General features: G+C 42.9%; 1 long non-coding RNA gene across 1 annotated transcript in view; it reads left to right on the forward strand.

The window, feature by feature from the left end:
• Positions 1–13,318, forward strand: part of LOC308610877 — a 33,712-nt gene extending 20,394 nt beyond the window's left edge. Inside the window, exon 3 of the long non-coding RNA XR_014014683.1 lies at positions 13,245–13,318. This is a non-coding gene — a long non-coding RNA (uncharacterized lncRNA). The remainder of the gene's footprint in view (positions 1–13,244) is intronic.
• The last annotated feature ends 296 nt before the right edge of the window (positions 13,319–13,614 follow it).

Genomic DNA, 13,614 nt, shown 5'->3' on the forward strand with positions numbered 1-13,614 from the left:
AGTGCCAGTTCTGGCCACGGACATTTTCTTCTCTGCTGATGGAAGGGTCCCCAGAGGAAGTGTCCTGCTTGCCTGGCTCTTGGCCTCGAGGACCCTTCACACCATCTAGTGTTGTGTCTTTTATCTTTGACATAAATATCAAATGTCTTCAGGTTGTGCATGTGATCTTAAGAAGCAATTCCCTGCTTCCAGGAGCTTCTGTTCTCCTCGGGAAAGGCACTTCACAGACGTAATTACAGGAGAGGACGGGAATCCTGCCCGTCGATACGTAGGGAACTCCAGAGTGCTGACAAAGCAGAGCCTGCTTTTATTTATTTTATTTATTTATTTATTTATTCATTTAAATTTTTTATTTGTTTACTATTTAACTTATTCAGTTTTGGCTGCGTTGGGTCTCTGTTGCTGCGCGTGGGCTTTGTTCTCTAGTTGTGGCGAGTGGGCGCTACTCTTCATGGCGGTGCGTGGGCTTCTCATTGCGGTGGCTTCTCTTATTGCGGAGCATGGCTTCTAGGCATGCGGGCTTCAGTAGTTGCGGGTCCCGGGCTCAGTAGTTGTGGTGCGCAGGCTCAGTAGTTGTGGTGCACGAGCTTAGTTGCTCCGCAGCACGTGGGATCTTCCCGGACCAGGGTTCCAACCCGTGTGCCCACCATTGGCAGGCGGATTCTCAACCAGTGTGCCACCAGGGAAGTCCGAGAGCCTGGTTTTAAATGCATTGTCAGAGCACGTGGCTCAGTGACTTGGGAAAGGGGGACGGCCCTCAAGTGCCCAGGACTTGGGTAGCTGCAGAGGTTGGCGAGGCTCTCAGAGCAGCGTGAGGTGGACTGGATGAGGCTCCTGAGGTGCTGGTAAGGACCTCCCTCCTTAGGATGTGGGTCTCCCGTCAGGAAGAGCGGGACGTGAAGGCAGGCAGACCCTGAGTTTGACTGAAGAGCCTCCCCTCTGTGCTGGTTTTGGTTTCTTCCTGTGCAGAAACTGAAACCTTGTAATTGGGACAGTGAGTCATCTGATCAAAAGATGTCATGTGTAGAGACTGTGGACGGCATGAAACGCGGGGTGGGGTGCGGTGGGTCAAGTCAGGGGGACTCTGGGCTCCAGCGCGATGCCCGGCAGGAAGGGGCGAGGCCGCGGCGTGTTCCCGCTCATCCTAGGCCCCGGTAAGCAGTATGGACGTTCCCTCGGGGTTTTTCTGAATCGTGAATGAGGTTGAGAGTATTTTCACGTGCTTAGAAGCCGTTTCTTCTTTTTAATTGGTAGACAGTCTTTAGAGCAGTTTTAGGGTTATAGGAGAATCAGAATCAAGCAGACAGCACTTTCCTATACCCGTTCCTCTGGGTTCCCTCCCTTGGTAACGTCTCTGGCCTGTGTGGTGCGTCCTCTCAGTGATGGATCGGCATTGACACCTAATTCTCCCCTGGAGTCTGTAGTTTATATTAAGGCTCACTCTCTGTGTCCTACTGTTCAGGTTTGGACAGGTGTGATGACCTGCAGCCACCACTGCAGTGCCACCCAGAACCATTTCACTGCCCGAAACATCCCTGGGGGCCACCTTCCCTACCAGTGCCCTACCAGAACATCCTACCAGTGCCCCCAAGCCCCTGACAGCTGCTGGTCTTGTTACTGTCTGTGTTTTTTTGCCCTTTTGAGAATGTCACGTAGTTGGAGTCCTTCATTCTGTGGTCTTTTCAGACTGGTGTCTTTCTGTTTTTATATGAAGGGCCTGTTCATGTCCACTGCCTGTCTTCCTGCCCCAATACTGTCTTGTTTTGTTTTGTTTTGTTCTGTTTTGTTTTCCTTGTCTTACTGCCTTTCAGAGTCGTCTTAAATGTTTCTAAATTTTTCCAGTTGGGGTCCTGTTAGTAAACATTGTTTTCCAAGGTTTATTGTCATTTTCCTGTATTTTCCCGCATTGCTATATAATTCATTACTTTTTTTTACTTTGAGAGGTTGAATACCATGCATTTCAAAAGTTTCTCAAAATCAGCACATTTGTGTGGATAAGATTCCTAGTTGAAGAGCACCCTCCTTGGTCAGTACTGGGGTGCAGCTTCTTTGCGGGGGGAGGAATGCATTGGTCTCCTGGTTCCCTTTCTGTTGGGTCTCAGTTCCCCTTGCTGGTTCTGGGCACTGCATCAGCCACTCTCCTGGGATAGGCCAGGCAGGTGGGGTCCTCACTTCCTGGCTCCAGAAGTTGTGTGTGTCTGAGAACACCTTTGTTTTTCCCTGAGGAGCAAGAGGACTCTTTTGGTTGGGGAGCGGCGTCCTAGGACTGCGGCCCTTGGGCCCCCACTGTTCTGTGTCATTTGGGCCCCAGCCATGCGTGGGAGATCTCTGACACAGGGACGCAGCTGTTAAAGTCCTCTTGGGGTTGTGTCATTTACAATCCTCTGAGGAATACTCCTTTTCTTTAATGAAATTCCAGTGCTTAAGCTTTCTAGTCACTCATGAAAGGAATCTCAGAAAGGAAAGGAGACCGGTCCTCTCTGCCCCCAAGCAGGGGAGTGAGCCGACACTGTTAACCTAACAGTGAGAAAGTGGCTTGTGGGAAATGTGTAACCAGTTCTGAGTTCTGTGATTACAAGGCTGTCTGTGGAATCTTACTGTACCAAGGGGTCTTTTAAGACACATACATCATGGGTTGTTCCCTTGTGTTTTGAAACTAACCTAAAACCCCTAAATATTTGCAGTTCTGATTGCTTTCTTAATTTGTTATCCAGGTTTCCCGAAATCCATTTTCTTAAAGTTGAAAGTGCGAGAAGAGTGCAATTTTCTCATCTTCCCTTTACATAAAAGTGAATGTGGTCAAGCCACTTAACCCATCACCAAATAGAAAATCATCTGGAACGTTCACATTAATGCTCTTTTCAAGCAGGAACAGTGCGTATATTTTTATGCCCATTACCAGTGAAAACTATAATGTTTTCTTATTGTGCTGTTTTTTTCGCATCAGGCAAAATGACAAGCAATTAGAAAAGCCCCACAAATCACACATTTTGTGAAATTACAAATGCAAAACCGGAAAGTAGAATAAGGTGCGCGTGATTCTACTTAGGCATTAAAATTAGAGTAGTTCATGGTCTGATCCCTCACTCTCTTGCATTTGGTAGTAACTTCCAGTGTGTGAACGAGTGGGCCCCCAGTCTTCATCCGGGCAGCCACAGATGTGACCAGCGACACCTGAATGGAATATGCGCAGAGCTTCTGGAAGACTTGCTGTCGATTTCTGAGCTAGGCTTCTCGAGGCTGAGCCGAGGCAGTTCTGCACAGACGCTTGTCTGCCTTGGGCGGCAACCAACTCTTTCCCCCGGCCCCCCTCATCCCCCCACCTCGTGTGTCCTATCAGCAGCTGGGCACCCTCAGCCTAACCAGGCCAGCAAAGCCTGGGTCCCAGACATCTCTGCATCTGGAGCTGGGGGTCAGGTGACCTGGCATCTCAGGGGACCTTGCTAACAGGACCCATCCTGCCTCTTCGATTGTTCCACATGAAGAACTTTGATTTGCAGTCAATGTCAGGAGTTTGTTGCCATCTGAAACGGCCTCTGAGCTTGGCATGGTCTTTTCCTTAACCTCCTCCACACCATTCCTTAGTTACACTGTGGCACGTGGGGTCTCAGTGTCCTGACCAGGGATTGAACCCAGGTACCCTGCATTGTAAGGCAGATTCTTTAACCCTGGACCACCAGGGAAGTCCCTACCCTTATGTTTTAACAGTTTTGGAGGTCTTCACAGAGATCTTGGATGGATTCACCTAACATCACCAGGTAAACTTCGTTTCAAAAGTAGTGCACCTCATTCCTCAAAACTTTTAAAGTAGAACTATTATAAGATCCAGAAATTCCACTTCTGTGTATTTTTTCGGAAGAAAACAAAAACACTAGTTCAAAAAGACACATGCACCCCTATGTTCATTGAGCATTATTTATAATAGCCAGTGTATAGCAGCAACCTAAGTGTCTATCCATAGATGAATGGATAAAGAAGATGTGTCATATATACATATATATTTATATGTCTACATATATATATATATATACACATATATATATATATATGTATATATATATAACTGTACACACACACACATAATGGACTATTAGCCAGAAAAAAAGAAAAGAAGAAGAAGAATGAGGGGCTTCCCTGTGGATGCAGTGGTTAAGAATCCGCCTGCCAGTGCAGGGGAAATGGGTTCAAGCCCTGGTCCGGGAAGATCCCACATGCCACGGAGCAGCTAAGCCCGTGTGCCACAACTATTGAGCCATGCTCTAGAGCCTGTGAGCCACAACTACTGAACCCACGTACCACAGCTACTGAAGCCCGCTCACCTAGAGCCCATGCTCTGCAACAAGCTAAGCCACCGCAATTAGAAGCCCATGCACCGCAAGGAAGAGAAATCCCTGCTCACCGTAACTAGAAAAGAGGCTGCATGCAGCAACAAAAACCCAATGCAGCCAAAAGTAAAATAAATAAATTTTTAAAAATTAAAAAAAATGAAATCTTGCCATTTTGTGGCAACGTGGATGGAGCTAGAGTGTATTATGCTAAGTGCAATATGTCAGACAGAGAAAGACAAATACCATATGATCTCATTTGTATGTGGACTCTAAAAAACAAAACAAATGAACTAATGTCACTAAACAGAAACAGACTCATAGATACAGAGAACAAACAGGTGGTTACCAGAAGAGGGTAGGTGGATGAGTGAAATAGGTGAGGGAGATTAAGAGGAACAGATAAGCAGTTAGAAAATAAATGAGTCATGGGAATGAACTATACAGCATGGGCAATACAGTCAATAGCATTATAACTTTGTACGGTGACGGATGGTAACTAGACCATAACTAGAGTTAATCTTGGTGATCATTTTTTAATGTACAGAAATATTGATATTATGCACCTGGAACTAACGTAGTATTGTAGGTCAGTTACACTTGAATTAAACTTTTTTAATTCAAACGAAAACAATAGTGTGCCTCGTTAACTAGAGATGCTTAGTCATACAGCAGTTCTCTAGAACGTATTCATCCTGTGTAACTGTAACTTTATACCCGTTGAACAACTCCCCATTCTCTCCTCCCCCACCCCTGACAATTTATGGGTGACTCTTTTAGATACCTCACCTCATGTAAGTGGAAACACACAGTTTTGTCCTTCTGTGACTGACTTATTTCACCTATCATAATGTGTTCTGTTTATATCCCCGTTGTCACAACTGGTAGGATTTCCTTCTAATAGGAAAGTCTGAATAATATCCTATGTATATACCCCATTTTCTTTATCCATTTCTCTGTGGATGAAAATTTGCATTTTTTTCCTACCTTGGCTCTGGTGAATAATGCTGTAATGACTATAGAGGTGCATGTATCTCTTCTAGATATTGATTTCCTTTTCTTTGAATATACAGGCTATATTATATTGTATTATATTCTATTACATTATATTCTATTACAGTTATTGTGCTTCCCGGATCTTGTGTTTTTCACAAATTGAAGGTTTGCGGCAACTCTTTGTTGAGCAAGTCTGTTGGCACTGTATTTCCAACAGTAGTTGCTCACTTCTTGTCTTTGGGTCATATTTTAGTAATTCTCACACTATTTCAAACCCTCCATCAGCAAAAAGGTTACTGCTCGCCGAAGGCTCAGATGATGGTTAGCATTTTTTAGCAGTAAAGTATTTTTAATTTTCTTTTTGTTTCGGCTGTGCTGCACACCACATCACGTGGGATCTCAGTTCCCCGACCAGGGATCAAACCTGCGCCCCCTGTAGGAAGGCGGATTCTTAACCACTGGACCACCAGGGAAGTCCCTAAAGTATTTTTTTAACATCTTTATTGGAGTATAATTGCTTTACAGCGTTGTGTTACTTTCTGCTGTATAACAAAGTGAATCAGTTGTATGTATACCTGTATCCCCATATCCCCTCCATCTTGCGTCTCCCTCCCACCCTCCCTTTCCCACCCCTCTAAGTGGACACAAAGCACTGAGCTGATCTCCCTGTGCTATGCGGCTGCTTCCCACTAGCTATCGGTTTTAGATTTGGTAGTGTACACGTGTCCATGCCACTGTCTCGCTTCGTCCCAGCTTACCCTTCCCCCTCCCCGTGTCCTCAAGTGAATTCTCTATGTCTGCGTCTTTATTCCTGTCCTGCCACTAGGTTCATCAGAACCACTTTTTTTTTCCTTTGGTTTCCATCTCGCTTCGTCCCAGCTTACCCTTCCCCCTCCCTGTGTCCTCAAGTGCATTCTCTACGTCTGCATCTTTATTCCTGTCCTGCCACTAGGTTCATCAGAACCACTTTTTTTCCTTTGGATTCCATAAATATGTGTTAGCATACGGTATTTGTTTATCTCTTTCTGAGTTACTTCACTCTGTTTCACAGACTCTAGGTCCATCCACCTCACTACAAATAGTTCAATTTCGTTTGTTTTTATGGCTCAGTCAAATTCCATGGTATATATGTGCCCCATCTTCCTTATCCATTCATCTGTCAGTGGACGCTTAAGTTGCTTCCATGTCCTGGCTATTGTAAATAGTGCTGCAGTGAACATTGTGGTACGTGTCTCTTTTTGAATTATGGACTTCTCAGCGTATATGCCCAGGAGTGGCATTGCTGGATCATATGGTAGTTCTATTGTTAGTTGGGTTTTTTTTGTATAAATTTATGTATTTTTATCTATTCATTATTTTTGGCTGTGTTGGGTCTTTGTTGCTGTACGCGGGCTTTCTCTAATTGCAGCGAGCAGGTGCTTCAGTGTTGTGGTGCGCGGGCTTCTCATTGCGGTGGCTTCTCTTGTTGTGGAGCACGGGCTCTAGGCATGCGGGCTTCAGTAGTTGTGACATGCGGGCTCAGTGGGTGTGTCTCGCGGGCTCTAGAGTGCAGACTCAGTAGTTGTGGCACACGGGCTTAGTTGCCCTGCGGCATGTGGGATCTTCCCGGACCAGGACTTGAACCCATGTCCCATGCATTGGGAGGAGGATTGTTAAACACTGTACCACCAGGGAAGCCCTATTTTCAGTTTTTTAAGGAACCTCCATACTGTTCTCCGTAGTGGCTGTATCAATGTACATTCCCACCAACAGTGCAGGGGGAGGGTTCCCTTTTCTCCACACCCTCTCCAGCATTTATTGTTTGTAGATTTTTTGGTGATGGCCATGCTGAGTGGTGTGAGCTGATACCTCACCGTAGTTGTGATTTGCCTTTCTCTAATGGTTAGTGTCATTGAGCATCCTTTCATGTGTTTGTTGGCAATCTTATATCTTCTTTGGAGAAATGTCCATTTAGGTCTTGTGTCCACTTTTGGATTGAGTTGTTTGTTTTTTTGATATTGAGCTGCGTGAGCCGCTTGTATATTTTGGAGATTAATCCTTTGTCAGTTGCTTCATTTACAACTATTTTCTCCCACTCTGAGAGTTGTTTTTTTGTCTTATTTATGGTTTCCTTTCCTGTGGAAAAGCTTTTAAGTTTGAATAGGTCCCATTTGTTTATTTTTGTTTTTATTTCCATTTCTCTAGGAGGTGGGTCAAAAAGGATCTTGCTGTGATTTATGTCATAGAGTGTTCTGCCTGTGTTTTCCTCTATGAGTTAGACAGTGTCTGGCCTTACCTTTAGGTCTTCAATCCATTTTGAGTTTATTTTTGTGTTATGGTGTTAGTAGTGTTCTCATTTCATTCTTTTACAGGTAGCTGTCCGGTTTTCCCAGCGCCACTTATTGAAGAGGCTGTCTTTTCTCCATTGTATATTCTTGCCTCCTTCATCAAAGCTAAGGTGACCATATGTGCGTGGGCTTATCTCTGGGCTTTCTATCCTGTTCCATTGATCTATATTTCTCTTCCCCAAAGTATATTTCAATAAAGGTATGTACATTGTTTGTTTAGACACAAGGCTGTCACACACTTAACAGACTACAGTATAGTGTAAACAGAAGCTTTTCATGCACGGGTACACCAGAAATTTCATGTGACTCGCTTTATGGCGGTATTGGCTTCATTGCAGTGTTCTGGAACTGAAGCTGCAGTGTCTCTGAGCTGGGCCTGTACACCCAGAAGTGGGATTGCTGGATCATATGGAAATTTTATTTAAAAGATTTTGAGAAAACTACATACTGTTTTCCACAGTGCCTGCACAATGTTACATTCCTGCGTACAATATGCAAGGGTTACGATTTCTCTACCACCTTGACAACTCTTATCTTTAAAAAAAAATAAAAAATTGTAGGCATTCTAAGAGATGTGAGGTAGTATCTCATGATGATTTTGATTTGCATTTCCCAGATGATTAGTGACGTTGAGCACCTTTTCATGTACCTGGTGCTGTGTTACGTCTTTCTAACACACATACACACACACAGAGGGATAGAAGGAATCTTTTGGAAGTGATGAGTATATTATCGTGATGGTGGTGATGGTATCACAGGTGTGTGCATATGTCCAAACTCATCAAGTTATATACATTAAACATGGGCTAGATTTTGTATATCAGTTCTACGTAAATAAAGCCGTAAAAGCCCAGCAACAAGTGGTGTATTTCATGAGCCAGTGAAGCCCAGGTACATCTTGTCTCCTCTCCCAGGGGTGAACCCAAGCAGCCTTTGAACTTGGCTCACTTTCTGTTTCTTTAGTTTCCCCTTCTATTACTTTTGTGTTTCTCCTTTGTTCTCAGATTCCAGCTAAGTGGTTCCCCATTGGTGGCAGCAGTGGTTCTGAGTTTGGCTCTGTCGTTTGAAGACTTGATGGTCTCTAAAGGGATTAAGTTTCTACAGAACTGATCTCAGTTAGGTGAGAGGTAACAGAGGATCTAGTTTGTTAGTCTTTTCTTAGTCTTTTCTGTTTGTCTATTTGTCTACTTTGACAAGCTCAAATCAATTAAGAATCTCTTGCCCAATGGGATGAGAATGGCTCTTTAGTATCTAGACTGGTGAGTGTTTATTCCTGACCCAAGTCTAAGACTTAAAGCTGCAGGTAAAAGTTCCATTTCTCTGTATGTCTGTGTGTCTATAATTCAAAAAGGTCTTTACCTCTGACAGTGCGAGTATGTAATGTTTTCCTACTTCTGGATCTATTAAAGTAGATTGTAGAGTCTGTTAAATTAAAGGGTTTCTGTCCTGATTGGCTTACAAAGATACAAATGTGCTTATAAAAATTATATATCCCTAAAATTCTCAGAGAGAAAGGAATTAGAACTTCTAATACTTTAAATGTGCTAGAAAAATATTCTTATTGAAATCAAGTCAGGGAATTCCCCAGCGGTCCAGTGGTTAGGACTCGGTGCTTTCACTGCCAGGGTCCAGGTTCAGTCCCTGGTCAGGAACCTAAGATCCAGCAAGCCCCTCGGTGCAGCCAAAAAAAAAAATCAACTCAGAAATTTAAAGACTTCAAGTTTACATAATTTAGGTAAATCTTTGACACATGAAGCTAGTTTAATATTTTTGGTTTAATAAAAAGTTATTCGTATCTTATTTATCAGTATTAGGCATACATTTAAAACAATTCTACTTGGGTGTGTTCTTCCTAAATTTATATAGGTGTGCCCATCAACTAAGCTCATATTACTTCTACTTAATGTTTAAGGTTATGAAAAATGTAAGTTTGTGTTTAACCACATTTAGTTTTTATTCTGACAAACTTTCTTTCAACAGTAACTATGTTTTCTACTGTGTTAGCTTGTCGATAAATTCCCAGATCTTCAGTTTACGTAAACCCTTGAACTGGTACTAAGTTGTGTTACTTACTGGATAATCATTGGATACCGAGGTCATTTGTAAGCAAGACAGAAACCTGAGGCATTGATTACTAAGCATAATCTCAAGTTATATGCTCTTGCTGCATATGTTTACTTGTTACCTAGAGGCTCTGTCTGTGGGTGTGTTAATGAATGTGTTTGTCTCTGCCACTTGAATAAGTTGTGTAAGGGATGTTTGTGGCTGTGTAAAGTTGTGTTATGTGTGTTCATGAGCTCTGCTAGCCTGAAATGCTGATGTGTGATGGGCAGTTGTCAATCATTCACTCCTAGTTTTCTTTGTGAAATGGAAGTAACTTTGGTTCAAAGTTAGTATTAATATACTATGAATGAGACTTGACCCATAGTGATGTTATCGGCTGGAACAGAACTCAGGTTCAGCTGCTCATCGCTCAGAAGTCAGTGTTCCAGAGACAAGGGTTGGTGGAAGAAGAAAGATGCTTTATTCAGGAAGCTGGCAACCTGGGAAGATGGTGGGCTAGTGTCCCCAATACCATCTCCCAGTTGCCAATGAGAGGGAAAAGGGGTTGATAGGGAAAAGACGGGAAGTCTCTGGGCTGTGCCGGTGGGGGCTCCATGCAGAGTAGCACAGTCAGCTCTGACCATCCTCTTGAAATTGGTCATGCAGCGGTGTGGTCAGTGTCATGTTGATTGTTTCAGGCACAGTTAATCTTCAATTCCAGTGTTGGTTTGTTCCCATTTCCTTGAGGCCAGTTCCTGGAATTGTGTAAGCCATTGGTTCAGGTCTGCTCAAGATGGAGCAGCTTGTGTCATAGCTCCAGTCTGGTCATCATACAGTTAGCTTTCTCCTCTTGTAGTGGTTTTAGTATCTGCAAAACAAGTTAGGAGTGTGTGTCTGACACTGTTACTTACGTCCTTCGGGAGGAACTAAAGATTCTGTGACTGCTGTTGTCCTAATCAGTAACTGCTTGAACCTGTTCTTTGGTGACTCAGGGGAGGCCTGGGAGACTGCAGCTATTTTACAAACAAGAGGCAGGGGACATGGAAGGGCCCTGCATGGTCCTCCTTGGTTCCAGCAACCGAGAGGTACAACTTTGTATGCAAGATAATGCGATGTAGTTTTGTTTATTAACAGGAACAAAAATAGTTTGGTCCTAAAGTAAAATGACTGATTGTTCCAGCACCAGAAAGAGGATAGTGAAGGACACAACCTGAATGAGTATAGAAAGTTGTAGGAGACGGGTAGAAAGGGAATTTTATTTGTCTGAGCCGAAGGCAGCTCAGTTTTGATGTTTATTCCAGAGATTTTCAAAAAAGAGCTTATGGTTCTCTTAGTAGCAAATATTATATTGATGCAAAGCTGGAGTTTGGTTTTCTCTCTGTACAAATGATAAATTTTTTTCATGGAGTATTGGTCTCTTTAATAAGTGGTTGGAAAAGTTGTTCTCTAAATCTGCCTAAACAGCAGAGATTCTGTATCTCACTGGAAGAGGTTTCTGCACCTAGTTCTGAATTCATCCGGCCTTATTATTTTTTTGAAAATAAATGCACAGGGACTTCCCTGGTGGCTCCTTGGTGAAGAATCCGCCCGCCAGTGCAGGGCACACTGGTTCAAGCCCTGGTCCGGGAAGATCCCACGTGCTTTTAGAAACTAGAGCACGGAAAGACTAAGGTCATGTGAAATTTGAAACGCTAAATATTGTCATAGTGTTAAGCAGTTTGAAGATTGTTGGAAGAAATTATTTGTCATTCATTCAAGCAATAAACATTTGATGAATACTTGCAAAACATAAAAAACCTCTAGAGCCCGTGAGCCACAACTACTGGAATCGATGTGCCTAGATCCCATGCTCCGGAAGAAGAGAAGCCACCGCATGGAGACGCCGACACACCGCAATGAAGAGTCGCCCCCGCTCCACTGCAACTAGAGAAAGCCCACGTGCAACAACGAAGACCCAACGCAGACAAAATAAATAAATATATAAATAAATGTATTGGGGGAAAAAAAGAAAGAAAATAAATGCACAACAAAATTTCTGCATTTCTGAGAAAGTTAAGCTTCCTTAAAACTGTGTTCCTTTTGGTCTGTTTTTTTTTTTTTTTTTAAAGTCTACTGTCAGGAACTCCCTGGCACTTCAGCGGTTAGGATTCTGCGCTTCCACTGCTAGAGGCCTGTTTTCGATCCCTGATCAGGGAACTAAGATCCTGCAAGCTGCGTGGCGAGGCCGAAGAAACAGCCAAGACAAAATAATCATCTCTTGGCTGTTAAAGTCAAGGACCTTTAGTTCCTCCTCAAGGGCTATTGGGTAATATTCTGAGCCACGTCCTTAGAGCTATTTGGCAGAGACTGAAACCCCCAGCAGGTGGAAGAAGTTAACTGCATGTTGCCCACAAGCACGTAGACCCCAGACCAGTTGGAACCAGAAGGCTGATGATGTTGAGTCCCCGTTACCTCACCACTGACCAATCAGAAGAATGACCGTGAGCTGATCACGCACCCTGTAACCCTCTCTTCAACATGTAGCCCCTTTCTCTTTTCCCTGTATAGTCCTCAAGCAAAACTTCAGGAGGGGAGAGTTGGTTCTTCGGGACATGAGTCCACCTCTCTTCTGGACTGCCGGCTTCCTCAATAAAGCTATCTTTCCTTTTACCCAAAAGTTGTCTCTCAGTATTGGAGTCCTGAATGATGCAAGACCTGCCTCATCTTCTGTAGTTTTCTCTACATGAAAAATAATTGAGGACTATTTTTCAGAGTTAAGAAATGTGGTTGGATAATCACAACGCCATTAAGCAACACCTCGTTGGACAGCAAAGAGGCGAAGCCGACTGGTAATGACCACACACATCCTGACTGTGAGAAGACTTTCATCTTTATTGTAGTTCCCCAAAAGCTGCATCGCACGGTACTCTTGAACAATCTAAAATAACATACAAACATGCTGAGGCAAGTTAAAAAATTAGGACTGAATTCCCACAATTTCAATAATGAGAACTAAAAAAATACAAATTTATGCTTACAAGAATTGGGAGGAAATACCCACTATGCTATAAGTAGAATGGAAATATTATGTAATAGATAAAATCAACAATCTCTCTTGAAAATGTGAGTAAAATTGTATATATGTGTAAATATACAACAGCTACAGTTCTCATCACAAAAGTTTGTAGTAATAAGATGTTTCAAAATGAAGACTATTTCAAAACTATTTAAAATAAATATATAAATATAAAATATAAAAATACAATAATTTTATAGGTGACATTTTCAAAATAAGCCAGTGAAACTTAAGTCATGAGTCATGACCCTGTGGCTGTAATTATATATATATATATTTTTTTTTCTAATTATATATTTTAATGTTGTTCCCTCCTATTCTGAGCCGCTACACTCCACCTTCAAATGCTTCTAGACTGGGGCAAACAAGTGTATAAAAAATGGGACCTCCAATGTTCGTCTCAGGGGAGATGGAAATGAAATGATCTGAAAATTGAGGTGGTGCCTTCCAAAAGGGTGGAATCTGAATCAACCCTGTTTTCTTATTGTCCTGCCACAGACTCCTAGAAGCACGCCCCGCTCCTAGGAGTATAACACGAAAACTGGCCTCCGCTCATTCTAGAAGATGCTGGCGGCTTCTCGATGATCTGCACAAGAGGCTTCTCCCTTCCTTCTTCACGGCTGTCGTCAGTGTCTGGATTGACCTCTTGTTGAACATCCTCATCTCTCCTGGGCTCTGTGATCTGGAAGTAAGAGAAGGAGCAAGGATGTCAGATTTCAAAGTGGCAACTGTCCAGATATAAAGGTTTTCACATTCTTAGTCAATTCTAACCAGAATTGAGACTCATTTATGATTGGAGTTTTATCTCAAATTCTCCATTCTGAACCCCAGTCCTGAACCATTCATTGTTTTCAAGTGTGATTCTTGG

This window comes from Mesoplodon bidens (genome assembly GCF_964165515.1).
Source record: "Mesoplodon bidens genome assembly, contig: HAP1_SCAFFOLD_451, whole genome shotgun sequence".
Taxonomy (NCBI): domain Eukaryota; kingdom Metazoa; phylum Chordata; class Mammalia; order Artiodactyla; family Ziphiidae; genus Mesoplodon; species Mesoplodon bidens.